Here is a 15,221-nt window from a genome sequence, read left to right on the forward strand (position 1 = left end):
GAGAGAGAGACAGAAAGCAGACACAGAAAGCAGTGTGCCAGTGAAAAAGGGCACCAGAGAGTGATGCACTGACTGGACAAACGGTCATTTTTATAGGCAGTTCTACATGTTGGGTTGCTGGACAGCTGGGGGTCATGCTTACCGTTGTTAGGGATGGTAATATATTCTGCTTCCCTAGGCCTGATTTCCAGGGACTGCAGTGCTCTGACTGGCAGGAGCACTTTTATGGCTACCTGACCTTTAAATTATTATGGATTCTAGTAATACTGACAAAGCATTAGACTAAACGGCTCAGAAAGCTGACGGTAGTAAATGATTGTGCCATTTGAACAATTGTCAGAATTGTTTCATCATAGCCATATGACTTCCACTTTATTTTTATCTGTAAAATAGTTATTAAAGGGACTCTGTCACCAGGTTTTTGACATCCCATCTGACAGCAGCATAATGTAGAGATAGAAATCCTGATCCAGCAATGTTTCACTTACTGAGCTCCTTGCTATCATTTTGATAAAATTACTGTTTTCTCTGTTGCAGATTTGGCAGCTCCTAAGTATGACTGGACTACTTGAGTATTGCTCTAATGATAATCTCCAGATGATTTAACAGTGTTTTAATGCAAACTACACTGAGCAGCCTAGTAAGTGATACATCGTTGGAATAAAGATCTGTGTCCACATTATGGTGCGCTCAGATGAGATGGCTAAAACCTGGTGACAGAATCCCTTTAACACTAATACAAACAGTACAAATGTTTATAATAAAGAAAATCTTCTCCCATTGCTTCGAGGGCCCCGTTCACCTGGAATTGTAGAACAACCTAGAACCGAGAAGAAACAAATAAAACATGAATTAAAAAACTTTAACAAGACCGGAACTTTAGTCTCCGAAACGCCTCATTCTTTCTTGGGAGCTGATCACTGCCGTCTTCTTAATTTCTTCAAAGGAAAGAAGGGGAATACATATGTTACAACAGAAATGTTTATTGTTCAAGGGCAATGTCAATGTGTATATTGACCAATTACCCTGGGTGTTTCCTTTTCCTCAACTGCATCCCTGCCTTCATGGACCTTTTTGTGACCCTAGGTTCGATTGGTGCTCTCCGCCTAATATAAGTAATAACATTACATTTTCTGGGCACTTAGAGTGCTATAAGGATATCTTCTATTCATCCTAAAAGTTTAGGCATCAAGGCTCTTTCTGCGATGGAGATATCATCAATAAACGCCTGTAATATACCGTTTCGCATACTGTGTACAAGTGGCCGCTACTGAGAGCACTTTGCCTGGGTATAGGGCTGAGGATGCTCGGAAGAACAAGTTATTGTCCATAACATCACAAGCTATGTATAGGACTTTCAGGGCTATGAGAGCTACTTTTCAGCATTGGAATAAGACCTATGGTACCTGAGCAATCGGTACTGGAGTTTGGTCAATGCTGGTGCCCAAAGTCTTGGTGAATATAGAAGTGCTGCATATCTCCATGTTGGCCTGGAAGTCCTCTATTTACCCTGAAAGTTCGGGGACAGAGGCTCCTTTTGCACCATAGAAACAGGTGTCAGAATGATAACATAAAAAAATGTGTTACCGAAAAATGGCCACAAGATACCACCACTGAATGGTTTCACGGTTTTTGGGCTGTTACTCTTCGTGGGGAAAAGTCATCAACCCCAAATGCATAGTGTGTTTAGAGGAATTTTATGACTACAAGAACTACCTTGCAACTTTTCAATCAGATTTACAGACCCGGAGTTACCGGAACCTACTGACACCCACACACCGGCAGTTTCCCAACTCCTACTAGCTTGCTTGATTTAATTGTATACCCACCTTTCAGTCCTACTATTTAAATTTGACACACCGAGGTCCTCTGTTTCACCCTGGGCACTGTAGTCTTCAGCTTCCTGGACCATTTGCTCCTCTTCTTCATTGCTCCCTTCTGCTTCTCTTTAGGAGAGATAGAAAACAGAATATTACATTTTATCAACAATTTGGTGAAATAGATCATAACTGCTTTGCAATAAATTACCTTGAGCTGCTTGGTTGAGGTTGATTTTCCGATGCTTTCCCTGCTGCCAAGACCAGCGTGTATGCTTGGCAGAGGTCTCCTAATTTTTTTTCTCTGTAATTCCTCTCTGCTGTCATGTTGGAGTGACTGAGATATTTGGAGAAAAGATACCTCTCTTTCTCTGTTAAATGTGACACGGTCCATGTTTCACAAGTTTTTCTTGCCACCTGACTAGAGATGGATTTAGGCTGTGTGCCCACGTAGCATTTTTCAAGCGTATATGCTGCGGAATTTCCGCAGCATAAACGCTCCAAAAACGCTTGGTAATCCGCCCCCCATGGTCCTCAATGAGAAGCCGCACTGTCAATGCCCACGCTGCGTTTTTTTCCGCTGCGTTTATGCTCCGCGGAAAAATCCGCAGCATGTCATTTAATTTTGCGGAAGCGCGGCGTAATCGCCGCCATTGACTTGCATTGGGCCGCTTCAAATCCGCAAATATGTAAAAATAATTGCGGAAGTGAAGCGCATTTGCTGCGGTCTTGTACCTCAAAACCGCAGCAAATAGGAAGTGACGTCACAATTGGGCGTTCCATCCATCCATCCCATGAGCATCCCATAATCCAGGAAGACGAGAATCCCATAATATTCCCGTCTCTCAGGATCATGGCTGCTAACGTGGGATGGTACAAGCGGATGAATGTCAACGTGGGATTCATGATTAGTGTGGTAAGTGTCTGTATGTGTCTGTGTGGTGTGTATGTGGTCTGTATGTGTCTGTGTGGGGTCTGTATGTGTCTGTGTGGGGTCTGTGTGCGCGGGTGTCAGCAGGCAGACATAGGCCGATGTGACACTACTACTGCCATCGGCCTATGTCTGTCCCCCGTCCACTCCTGCCAGCAGGATCAGCTCGATGGGAGCAGTAGTTCCCATCAGACTGATCCTGCTGTAAAATGTGCCCCAAAATTAAATTTAATAGCCCCCATATGTGCCTCCATATATTATTGACCCTATCCCCCCCCCTATTTTTTTTTTTTTTGGGAGGGGGGGGGTGCTATCATTATTAAAGTTTTTTGGTTATTGGCCCCAATAATATGTAATCTACTGCCCCCTTTTTTTTCATTGGTGGCCAGTGGTTACCTAAAATAAATTAGTTCATACATTACCTGTCCCCGCCGATCGCCACCTAAAATAAAGTAAAAAATAAAAAAATACACCTATACTCACCTAGACACCTAATTCCCCGAAGCCATCGATCTCCTGTAATAAAATATAAAATAATAAACCACAACCTTATCCTTACCCCTCCGTAGTAGTCCACGAGTGTCCCACGAAGATCTCCAGTTCAGAGCAGCCACATAGAATGTGACCGCTCTGAACCGCTGCCGCCGCTAGAATGAACGGGTTCGCCGCAGTTCAGGCAGCGCTGCTCCGGTGATCTGCTTTACGGCCCCGCTGTATCGTGAGAAATTCCCACGGTACAACAGGGCTGTAAAGGAGGTCACCGGAGCAGCGCTGACTGAATGCACTCCGGTGACCTCAGTCAGGGGCTCATGCTGCTGGGAGCGGACGTGTTCCCGGCAGTGTGAGCTTACAGCAGCCATGACAGCTGTCACATCTCCAGATGTGACAGCTGTGCATGGCAGATCAGCGCAGGAACGTGGACAGGTAACTATTTTTTTTTTTTTAGTAAAATTAGAATTAAATAAAATTGTGTTTTATTTCAAATAAATTATTTTTTTCTGGGTGTTTGTCTTTTTTCTTTTTAACACTTTGTAGGTTAGTAATGGGGGTGTCTTATTGACGCCCATCATTACTAACCTGGGCTTCATGTCAGCTGGCGCTGACATGAACCCCACCACTATTACCCCCTGCCACCGCACCAGGGCAGCGTGGAAGAGCGAGGCTAAGTGCCAGATTTGGCGCACAAATATGATGCGCCAAATCTGGGGCAGCTGAGGGCTGATATTATAGCCTGGGAGGGGGCCTATAACCATGGCCCCTTTCTAGGCTATTAATATCAGGTCGCAGCTGTCCGCCTAGCCTTTGCTGGCTACAATTTATAGGGGGACCTCATGTCACTTTTTTTTGGGGGGGTCTTCATAAATAGTAGCCAGAAAAGGCAAAGTGGCTAGCCTTTGCTGGCTACAATTTATAGGGGGACCCCATGTCATTTTTTTTGGGGGGGGGTCTTCTTATATAGTGGCCAGAAAAGGCAAAGCGGCTAGCCTTTGCTGGCTACAATTTATAGGGGGACCCCATGTCATTTTTTTTGGGGGGGTCTTCTTATATAGTGGCCAGAAAAGGCAAAGCGGCTAGCCTTTGCTGGCTACAATTTATAGGGGGACCACATGTCATTTTTTTGGGGGGGGTCTTCTTATATAGTGGCCAGAAAAGGCAAAGCGGCTAGCCTTTGCTGGCTACAATTTATAGGGGGACCCCATGTCATTTTTTTGGGGGGGGGGTCTTCATAAATAGTAGCCAGAAAAGGCAAAGTGGCTAGCCTTTGCTGGCTACAATTTATAGGGGGACCCCATGTCATTTTTTTTGGGGGGGTCTTCTTATATAGTGGCCAGAAAAGGCAAAGCGGCTAGCCTTTGCTGGCTACAATTTATAGGGGGACCCTATGTCATTTTTTTTGGGGGGGTCTTCTTATATAGTGGCCAGAAAAGGCAAAGCGTCTAGCCTTTGCTGGCTACAATTTATAGGGTGACCCCATGTCATTTTTTTTGGGGGGGTCTTCTTATATAGTGGCCAGAAAAGGCAAAGCGGCTAGCCTTTGCTGGCTACAATTTATAGGGGGACCCCATGTCACTTTTTTTTGGGGGGGTCTTCATAAATAGTAGCCAGAAAAGGCAAAGTGGCTAGCCTTTGCTGGCTACAATTTATAGGGGGACCCCATGTCATTTTTTTTGGGGGGGTCTTCTTATATAGTGGCCAGAAAAGGCAAAGCGTCTAGCCTTTGCTGGCTACAATTTATAGGGGGACCCCATGTCATTTTTTTGGGGGGGGTCTTCTTATATAGTGGCCAGAAAAGGCAAAGCGGCTAGCCTTTGCTGGCTACAATTTATAGGGGGACCCCATGTCACTTTTTTTTGGGGGGGTCTTCATAAATAGTAGCCAGAAAAGGCAAAGTGGCTAGCCTTTGCTGGCTACAATTTATAGGGGGACCCCATGTCATTTTTTTTGGGGGGGTCTTCTTATATAGTAGCCAGAAAAGGCAAAGCGGCTAGCCTTTGCTGGCTACAATTTATAGGGGGACCCCATGTCACTTTTTTTTGGGGGTGTTCATAAATAGTGGCCAGAAAAGGCAAAGCGTCTAGCCTTTGCTGGCTACAATTTATAGGGGGACCCCATGTCATTTTTTTTGGGGGGGTCTTCTTATATAGTGGCCAGAAAAGGCAAAGCGGCTAGCCTTTGCTGGCTACAATTTATAGGGGGACCCCATGTCACTTTTTTTTGGGGGGGTCTTCATAAATAGTAGCCAGAAAAGGCAAAGTGGCTAGCCTTTGCTGGCTACAATTTATAGGGGGACCCCATGTCATTTTTTTGGGGGGGTCTTCTTATATAGTGGCCAGAAAAGGCAAAGCGGCTAGCCTTTGCTGGCTACAATTTATAGGGGGACCCCATGTCACTTTTTTTTGGGGGGGTCTTCATAAATAGTAGCCAGAAAAGGCAAAGTGGCTAGCCTTTGCTGGCTACAATTTATAGGGGGACCCCATGTCATTTTTTTTGGGGGGGTCTTCTTATATAGTGGCCAGAAAAGGCAAAGCGGCTAGCCTTTGCTGCCTACAATTTATAGGGGGACCCCATGTCACTTTTTTTTGGGGGGGGTCTTCATAAATAGTAGCCAGAAAAGGCAAAGTGGCTAGCCTTTGCTGGCTACAATTTATAGGGGGACCCCATGTCATTTTTTGGGGGGGGGTCTTCTTATATAGTGGCCAGAAAAGGCAAAGCGGCTAGCCTTTGCTGGCTACAATTTATAGGGGGACCCCATGTCACTTTTTTTTGGGGGGGGGGGGCTCCCTATATAGTAGCCAGTAAAGGCTAAGCTAACTGCTGCGGCCTGGTATTAATAGCAAAGGAAGGGTCCATGGTTATTGGCTACTTCACAGACTATAACATCAGCCAACAACCGTCTGCTTTCCCTTTGCTATTTATTAAAGCTATGCGTGAGCCCACTTATTTTTTTTGGTTAAAAGATTTTATTAAAGTGAAAGATTATTGTACAGTGTATGTAGGTTCATTCACTGAAAGCTCCTGCATGCGCTGTAAGGTTGATTTCTCACGTCCACATATCCACGTTAGTACAGATAAGTGTGACCGAGCATGCTTTGCAATGGGTCTGTGTGTGGGTCTCCGCTGTGTGTGGAAAATGGCATCAACACTCGTCCCGGAGATTGACGTGTGAAAGAACCGTACAATATAGGTGAGGGGTTAGTGTTGGTGTGTGTGCGTACATATCTCCATATGTTTATTTAATTATTTTTTTGGGGTTAATCTTTTATTCCTCCATTTTGTTTTTAAAATAATATTCACACACGTTATTATTCACTGTAGATTGAAAAATATCCCGAAATATGGGACCGAGCTAGTCCTGACTACAAAGACAAGCAGAAGAGAAAAGACGCCTGGGCCTCTGTGTTGAGCCAAATGTATCCCCAGTGGGTGAATGCGGAACGTGATGCCCAAGAGGAAATTAGTAAGTTTTGATTTTTACACTTATTTTTATATCTATTTATAATTGCACTTTTTGGTGTGAAAGCAGTTCATAAATTGTTTTGGTTGTGTCATTGCAGTGTATGATATTAAAAATCGGTGGAGATCGGTCACCGACCGGCTGGTGAAGTATCATCAGTCGGTGCAAAGTGGCTCATCACCCAAAAAAAGAAAATTTCCTTTTGCGGACGAGCTGGCCTTCATACTAACCAGTAGGAGTTTGCGGAGGTAAATTCCCAAAACATATTAATTGAAATGTTTCCAAAAATGTTGTATTTACATTGGGATTTACCTTTTATTATATACAGAACTGAAGGAAACATCATGGCCCCAACAGCAGAAGAGGACACAAACACAGAGCAAGCAGAGGAGGAATCCGAGGACTTTTTCCAGCTTTCCTCACCGGATCCATCTGCTTCGGCATCTTCAGCATCTGGTTGTCCCTCACATTCTTTGTCCAATCCAGCGGACATCGGGACGGGTTTGGTGACTGATTCTCCTGCTCCTGCTCCAAGTGACGCTGGAAGCTCTGCTGGTGATGTGTTGAGGCCCACTGGGAGGGGGTCTGGTTCTGCTCATCTCGTGGCATCGAGAAGGGCGGGCAAAAAAAAGGCCAAAAGCCACGGGGGTGGGACTATTGTGCTTGAAGCACTCACAAATCGAACCCTCAGCCTTGTGGAAAGGGCATCCCAGGAAGATGCCATCGATAAATTTTGCTCAGCCCAAGCTGCCCGCATCAGATCTCTGCCACGAGATAGGCAGAACATGTACATGACTGCAGCAGGCGCTATGGTCATGGCAATTGAAGAGGCAGCAGTTATGCCCTCGCCCCCAGCCGTAGTATGCGGAATATTTAATTGTTTCAAACCCAGTGTGCCTCCACCACGACCAGCAGCTGCAACCCAGCGTTTTGGGCAGGTTGCTGCAGCATACCGTCCAGAAGATATGCAACCAAGTTATGGTCGGCAAATGGCTCATGGTGCATCATCATTTGTCAGAGGACCATCCCCCAACTCTACTTTTTCTCAAGAAATGTTTCCTGGGTACAGCTTTGAAGAAGACCTTCAAAACTTGTAGTTAAAAAATTTTACCCCTCCCTGTCAGCATTTTTGGACCCTAGCAAATACAGACAGCACCTGTAGGTCGATAGATACACAATGTTTTAGAGAATCAGACAATTAACAAAGACCTTTTCTTATGGTCACCTATACCAGGCATCAGGCGTAGGGGACTGTAAGAAAAGGTCTTCTTTTTATATAATTAAACAACCTACAGGTGCTGCCCGTATTTTAGGGCCCAAAACTGATTACAGGACAGGTGTGCTGTACACAGTGTGTAATTTCTTCCCAAGTTATGGGCAATGTTTGTCCGATTAAATTTTCTAGAAGTTTGTTGTTTTGTGTTTTTAAAAAGTTTTTTACAGTTATTCTATATTACGTATTAAAAAAATTATTTAAACTATCTGTTAATTTTTCTTTTCAAGTGTATATGTGGTTGGATTGGGTTGTAATGAAAAAGTGTTCCCCTGATCTGCGCTCACCATAGCGCAGGTCAGAGGAACTCTACATTTTTGAAATTTGTTCAAACTAATCTACGTATGTGGTCGGCTGTATACAGTGGTTTTTAAATTAGAAATATACTTTCATATTTTGGACCACAACTATTTTTTGGATGAATACTACTCTCAACACTGTTATTTGCTAGTTCTGTTCTTAGCGCAAGCAAATAACAATGGTGAGGGTTGACTTTAGCAGACAGTACTTGTGAATAGCGCTCTAGGTAGTAATGCCAATTTACAGGCTCTGGTCTTTGTGGGTTGTTCACTTTTGCGTTGACGTATTGTCGAAAAACAAAATGTAGAAGGTTGCAATTCAAGAAATATTTTAGACAAATTTAAGTTTAACCAAAATTTATTTTTTTTAAAAACATTTTTTTTTACATTTTTATTTAAAAAAAAAGGAGGAAGTTCTTCTTTTATTGTTCATCAGATCTTCTCTGCTGGTCAGGCTGCTCAACACCAGCACAGGAGTATTGCCAGTGCACGGCACCTTCAGGACTCATGAAGTAGTCAGCGAAGGTTTCTCGCACCCTGGCACCAGAGTTGGATGGCCTTCCCTGACCGGAGTTGACAACTGGAATTAATTCAGATAGCTGTGACTCCTCATCTTGCTCGGTGCTGTACTCACGAGCATAGTTGTGGAGTACACAGCATGCCTTAATTACAGTGTCAACGGTCTCCGTATCCAACTGGATGGCAGTGTGAAAGATCCTCCACTGACTACACATGATTCCGAAGGTGCATTCCACATATCTGCGTGCACGACTCAGCCGATAATTGAAAATCCTCCGCCGGGCATTCAGTGCCCTTCGTGGGTATGGGCGCAGCAGGTTGGTCTGTAAGGGAAATGCCTCATCCGATACCATCACAAAAGGAACTGGATGTGTGGAACCCGGCAAAGGTCTTGGGGCTGGGAGCGTTACGCCATCTTGAAGAATTTGCAGCCCAATCTGTGATGATCTAAACACCCGAGAGTCCCCAGTACTGCCATAAGCACCAACGTCAATGGCAACAAATTTGAAATGTGCATCAGCAACCGCCATCAGGACCACAGAAAAAAATTTCTTATAATTAAAGAAGCGTGATCCTGATCGTGGTGGCTGCTGAACTCTCACATGTTTGCCATCGACAGCACCAATGCAGTTTGGGAAATTGGCCACAGTTTGAAAGCCTGCTGCGACCTGCAGCCAAGTCTCCTCGGTTGGAGAAGGCATCACGGTGGGCTGCAACTTCTGCCAGATGACGGTACATGTGCACCTCACAATTCTGGAAATGGTGGATTTACCAACCCTAAATTGGAGGTGCAGTGATGTATAGCTCTCTCCTGTGGCCAAAAATCTGAAAAGGAAAAATAGATAATTAGAAAAGCCATAAAAAGAAATACAAGCCAACAGTAATTATCCATTATTAATTCATCTTTTAAAAAATTAAGGTCTTTATTACAAAAAACTATTCCAGCAATGGGTGCGTTTTTTTGGGGGGGGGGGCTCCACATTTTCAATCTTTTTTGGTCATCTTTTGTTTTCTCTTGAGTTCACAAATATCAATTTATAATGTGTTTTGACTTTGTGTCTGTGTTTGCCTACGATGTTTGCTCTAGAGTTTACACATCAGTGACCTTTTCAATCTGATCTCTGTGCATGGTGATCTCATGGTCAAGCCAAAAATATGTACACAAAGACAAACACAGTGGAGCCATCACCACAGGGTAACAAAACCAGGTACACCAGCCATCACCGCAGGGTGGCGAACAAAACCAGGTACATATAAATCAACATTCAACTTACCGCAAGGTGATGAGCAGCCTTTCCTCAGCAGAGATGGCCCTTCGCATTACAGTGTCTTGGAAGTCCAGGTCAGGAGACATAAGGCTCAGCAGCCGAAAAAAAAATAATGTTCAGACGGCAGAACTGATTAAATTTTTCAGGAAAACTATAGTAAACAGAGAAAAAAAAAATATTAAAAGATAATTTTGTAACATAGTATACAAACAAAACCTTAAAAAAACAGCATAGACGGATGACATTATACTTTCTTCACATATATCTTACCTCCTTAAATCCTGGTAGAGAACATTAAAGTGGCCCTTGTCCGTCCGCTCCTGCAAGATAGGGTGCACCCAAATTTTTTTTGGTCGTCTTCTCCTCCTTAAACGCTCCTATAGAACAATAATAGGTTAGTACACACACTACATAAAAATAATGTACCCCAAAAAAACTTAGTTTATATTACCTGCTCAACGTTGTAGTGCAGGAGATTTAAGCAAGTCATTAGCAGAAGGTTTAGGCATGGTCTGCTGACCCGCAGGGGCTGCAATTCCTGTGGCATACTGTCTTTTGCAAAAAACAAAATGGTGAAGAGGGGTTGAACTAGGAAATGACATCAGGATTTCCATCTTTTTTTTTTTTTTTTTTCAATAACTTTATTTGTGCTCAAAAACGCATGCAATAAGCTTACAAAAACGCATGTAAAATCCGCATACAAAAACGCGTCAAAAACGCGTCAAAAACGCGACCAAAAAACGCACTCGATTTTCTGGCAAGGGACATGCAGAAATGTTGCAGAAATTTCCTGCTTCATAAATGCAACGTGGGCACATAGCCTTAAGTTTGTATCTAAATAGGAATAGAGTAGATCATAAATACATGGCACAGCATCTAAAATGTAGAATTTTTAACTTTTAAGACTTACTTCTTCTGGTAGCAATGAAGGTCGGTGGATACATTATATATCTGTCTTCCTGTAGTCGATAAGAAGAATTTATCTGGACTGTCTTTTTTGGCCAGCACCCGTCTCACTTTTTTAAAGTAGACGTTAAACCACAGTAAACAAACAAAACAAAAAACAGTAAACCACTTAATAAAAATTGAGTTGGGCCCTTCAATATTAAGGTAAGAAAATTTGAAATTGACCAAATTAATTACTGGAGTCAATGACAGCACCAACGTGAGGGAGGGACGTGCCTGACAAGGAGAGGGAAACCTACAGACTAAAAGGGCGGTATCTCTCCTCCGCCTCAGTTGGATTTCAGAGCATGATAGGGACTACACAATCTAAATATATAGAAAAGTCACCTCACACCAAACATATGTCAGAATATAAACTGCCCACCATTCATTTAAAGTGCAGAACATCTGTGATAAGGGAGAGCATATCTGTTCCTACTGATAATGCATTCTGGATGCTGCTGTAGCAAGCATTATTGTTAAGAAAATGCACTATTCTGGACACCGATACTATGGTTTAGCATCCTGGATACACACCTGCAGGAGGATGTAGCACCAAGTTGTCCTGTAAAATCTGGTTAAAGGGAGGATCTACTGAAAGGGACTGAATGCCACTAATCCTATGGGTTGAAGTCATGACAACTAACAGATCCCTCTCTAATGTGGGTGCCGTCGTAGTGACAGGAACATCTTACCATTTCTTCTTCTTCAGTAAGCACAAAACAGGCTACTTGGTGGGCAGCAGTTTTATGGGATTTATCTCCGACAATTATTAGCTGTTCATTTTGATAGATGTGACGCATCCTCTCTTTCCACTCAGAAACCTGTGAGTCAAGACATGGGAAAGTTAGATAGACATGTGGCTTTAAATAAGGATAATTAGTAGGTTGTTACTTACCGTCATGTTTCTGACAACTCCTGGTCTTTGTAAGTGTTTTAGTATGATTAAGGCCTCAAGGTAATAGAGAATCTCCAACTGATGCACTTCATTTCGGGATCCTCCTTGGACATCCTCGATGGCTTGCAGGAAAGCTGGCTTTGCGACTGTCAGGATCTACCGGCATTGCTGAGGTGTTTTGTCCAATTTATGCAACTCCAGGTACCTAAGAGAAAGATTAATAAATGTGACTGATAGGTGAGGCCTATTTTTAAGTCATGTGTGAAAAATCCTGGAGGGAGAGAGAAAAGAAAAAAAATAATTGTGCATACCTCTGAAAGGATAAAAATTAGCTGACATACCTTTTGCTGACTATCTTTCGCAACTCCCTTGGAAAATTTCTTCTGGATATCCGCAGTCACATACTGGAAATACTTCATTGCCTTGAAGAGTTTTTCATTTTTATCGCGTAAACTGGCTGCAAATAGTTGATAATGTACAAATTTCTGGACATTCTTAATGTAGTTGGTGACAGTTTGGTTGCACAGACCGAGATCTTGAAGGTTTTTGAAAAATAAATGGGCGTTTTCAATCTTTGTCGCAAAGTTGAGGCTCACACGGCGTTTGTTCATAAAGTATAGAAACCTTGACACATCTTCAACAATTTGTTTATATCTTTCCAGCTTGCAATGGTTCTGCAAATAAGAGGAAAAACCTTTTAATATTGGATGAGACAGAGAATGGCGATCATAAAAACCTGCATCTTTCATTTTGATCCTCTTGTCAACAGTCCATTTCTGGCTTGTGATCCTACAAATTTGGAGGAAAGAACAACAGGTCAGAGTAGAAACAAATTACAACTTTGAGAAAAATACTGTGTAAGCATATACAGCATATATATATAGTGACGTCCTGCCAATGGCAGCAGACTATGCGGCCGCTATGGGGCCTGTGAGTCCAGGGGTCCCTGTACCGACGCATTCACGGGGCCCTCACCCAGTGGAAGAATCTGGGGAAATGTCGGGGACCTTGACAGCTGGGGGCTCCACTCACCGTTGTCAGGGGTGGTAAACATTTCTGTGTCCCCAGGCCCGATTTCTGTGGACCCCAGTGCTCTGACTGGCAGCAGCACTTTGCTGGCTGCCTGCCCTTTATATGCAGCATCCACTGCTGAACACTGCGTGTTCTGAAGTTCATCTGTGGGTAAAGCTAGTACATCATCCTCTACTGGCCCACAGATGAAAATCGTAATGGCAGTGCATTTTAGTATGCCCCGCCAAAGCTGTGTACCCCACAGAGCTGTCTGTTTGTAGGGCACTTTTTTGGCATCCTGTTTTATGGCTGCAATGGAAGGGAAATCTATGGCCTAAAATAGGAGAAAAAATTACTTTGTAAGGGCTGTAAAGTTGTGGGATATGCTATTAAGTGACCGAGATAAACATTATTGGTATTGTTTTTTTGCTTTTATATATATATAAGCATGATGAGAGAGAAAGTTACACACACTAACTGACCTCGGCCTGTCTTCATCTGTTTGGCTGGTATTTTCCTCCCTTTCTCTAGTCTCTGGTTGTTGATCGGCTTCATTGTCGGATGTTTCAGAGGATGTAGAGTCTTCTGCAGCTGGAAGATGTACCAGTTCAGGATTTGATATGGCTGGGTGCGTTGATGTGCCAGTTGATGTAGATGGCTCCTCATCAACAGTCCTGTAAATTATAAAAATCCTTAGTAATAACGTGAAGTACAATCTTGAGTAGGCCAGCAGTGTTGACAATTTTTTAAAGTGGCCTAAAAGCCAGGATGTGCTGAGGCCAAGGCAATGTTTGAGCAAGTGGTTAAAGTAAATTCCTTGTATGAATTTACACTGACATGCAGCCATCATGATCCTCTGTGACGGGCGGCTCTTCCTCTGTGACGGGCGGCTCTTCCTCTGTGACGGGCGGCTCTTCCTCTGTGACGGGCGGCTCTTCCTCTGTGACGGGCGGCTCTTCCTCTGTGATGGGCGGCTCTTCCTCTGTGACGGGCGGCTCTTCCTCTGTGACGGGCGGCTCTTCCTCTGTGACGGGCGGCTCTTCCTCTGTGACGGGCGGCTCTTCCTCTGTGACGGGCGGCTCTTCCTCTGTGACGGGCGGCTCTTCCTCTGTGACGGGCGGCTCTTCCTCTGTGACGGGCGGCTCTTCCTCTGTGACGGGCGGCTCTTCCTCTGTGACGGGCGGCTCTTCCTCTGTGACGGGCGGCTCTTTCTCTGTGATGGGCGGCTCTTTCTCTGTGACGGGCGGCTCTTCCTCCGTAGCTGGCGGCTCTTCCTCCGTAGCTGGCGGCTCTTCCTCCGTAGCTGGCGGCTCTTCCTCCGTAGCTGGCGGCTCTTCCTCCGTAGCTGGCGGCTCTTCCTCCGTAGCTGGCGGCTCTTCCTCCGTAGCTGGCGGCTCTTCCTCCGTAGCTGGCGTCTCTTCCTCCGTAGCTGGTGTCTCTTCCTCCGTAGCTGGCGTCTCTTCCTCCGTGACGGGCGGGTCTACCTCTGTGGTGGGCGGCTCCTCCTCTGTGACGGGCGGCTTTTCCTCTGTGACAGGCGGCTCTTCCTCTGTGACAGGCGGCTCTTCCTCTGTGACAGGCGGCTCTACCTCTGTGATGGGCGGCTCCTCCTCGATGACTCTAGACATTTCCTCCTCAACAGGTAGCACTTCCTCATCGTTGGGCAGCTCTTGCTCACTGGCTGGCAGCTCATCCTGCACAGGTGATGCCCCCTCATCTTCAACAATCCTGTAAATATAAAATACACGTGATTTTTTGGCTTAGTTCAGAACATAAATGCAAACCTATAAAGCTTACACAAGTATGAACATCAGTATTCAAAGAATAAGATGTTAGTGGGGCATACCTGGCCATAGTTGGTTTCTCGGTTAGGATAAATCCTCTGTCCTCCATGAAGGAGATAAGATCGTCCTTTGTAGTGACCTCTGGAATCTTGTCATAAGGGATATATGTTCCTTTTGTTGCAATTGCTATCAGTGAGTTTCTAGATTCTTTCACTAGCGCATCCTTCTCCTCTTGTGTACAGTATCTAAGGCATTGTCGTGTAAGATGCTGTGGCAGTTGAGTAACTGTTTTGTAACATAGTGGACATGTCTTTGGCATCCTGAAGCTGCTGTAAAAAAGAAAAATGTAAGATCAGGAACAATATCAGTGAGAATCTAGCTTGTCCACCCACTAATATCAACCAGAATTTTTTATGTTTCAGCAGGATAATTGGATTTCAAAAATCAGATTTTTTTTTTTACAACAAATACACAGCTCATGAGACTCTTTTGATTTAGAAAAGGCAGGTCTCATCATTGCC

At 44.2% G+C, this 15,221-nt stretch overlaps 1 long non-coding RNA gene across 1 annotated transcript; it reads right to left on the reverse strand.

Annotated features, from left to right (window-relative positions):
* Positions 1 to 14,408: 14,408 nt before the first annotated feature.
* On the reverse strand, positions 14,409 to 15,021 carry LOC141152822 (uncharacterized). The gene is made up of 3 exons (XR_012247154.1): positions 14,763 to 15,021; positions 14,506 to 14,644; positions 14,409 to 14,463 (listed from the first exon to the last, which is right to left on the reverse strand). It is a non-coding gene; the product is annotated as an uncharacterized lncRNA (long non-coding RNA).
* Between the last annotated feature and the right edge of the window lie 200 nt (positions 15,022 to 15,221).

Source organism: Phyllobates terribilis, unplaced genomic scaffold, assembly GCF_046119375.1.
Source record: "Phyllobates terribilis strain yellow unplaced genomic scaffold, ASM4611937v1 Scaffold_7__3_contigs__length_470593459, whole genome shotgun sequence".
NCBI lineage: Eukaryota > Metazoa > Chordata > Amphibia > Anura > Dendrobatidae > Phyllobates > Phyllobates terribilis.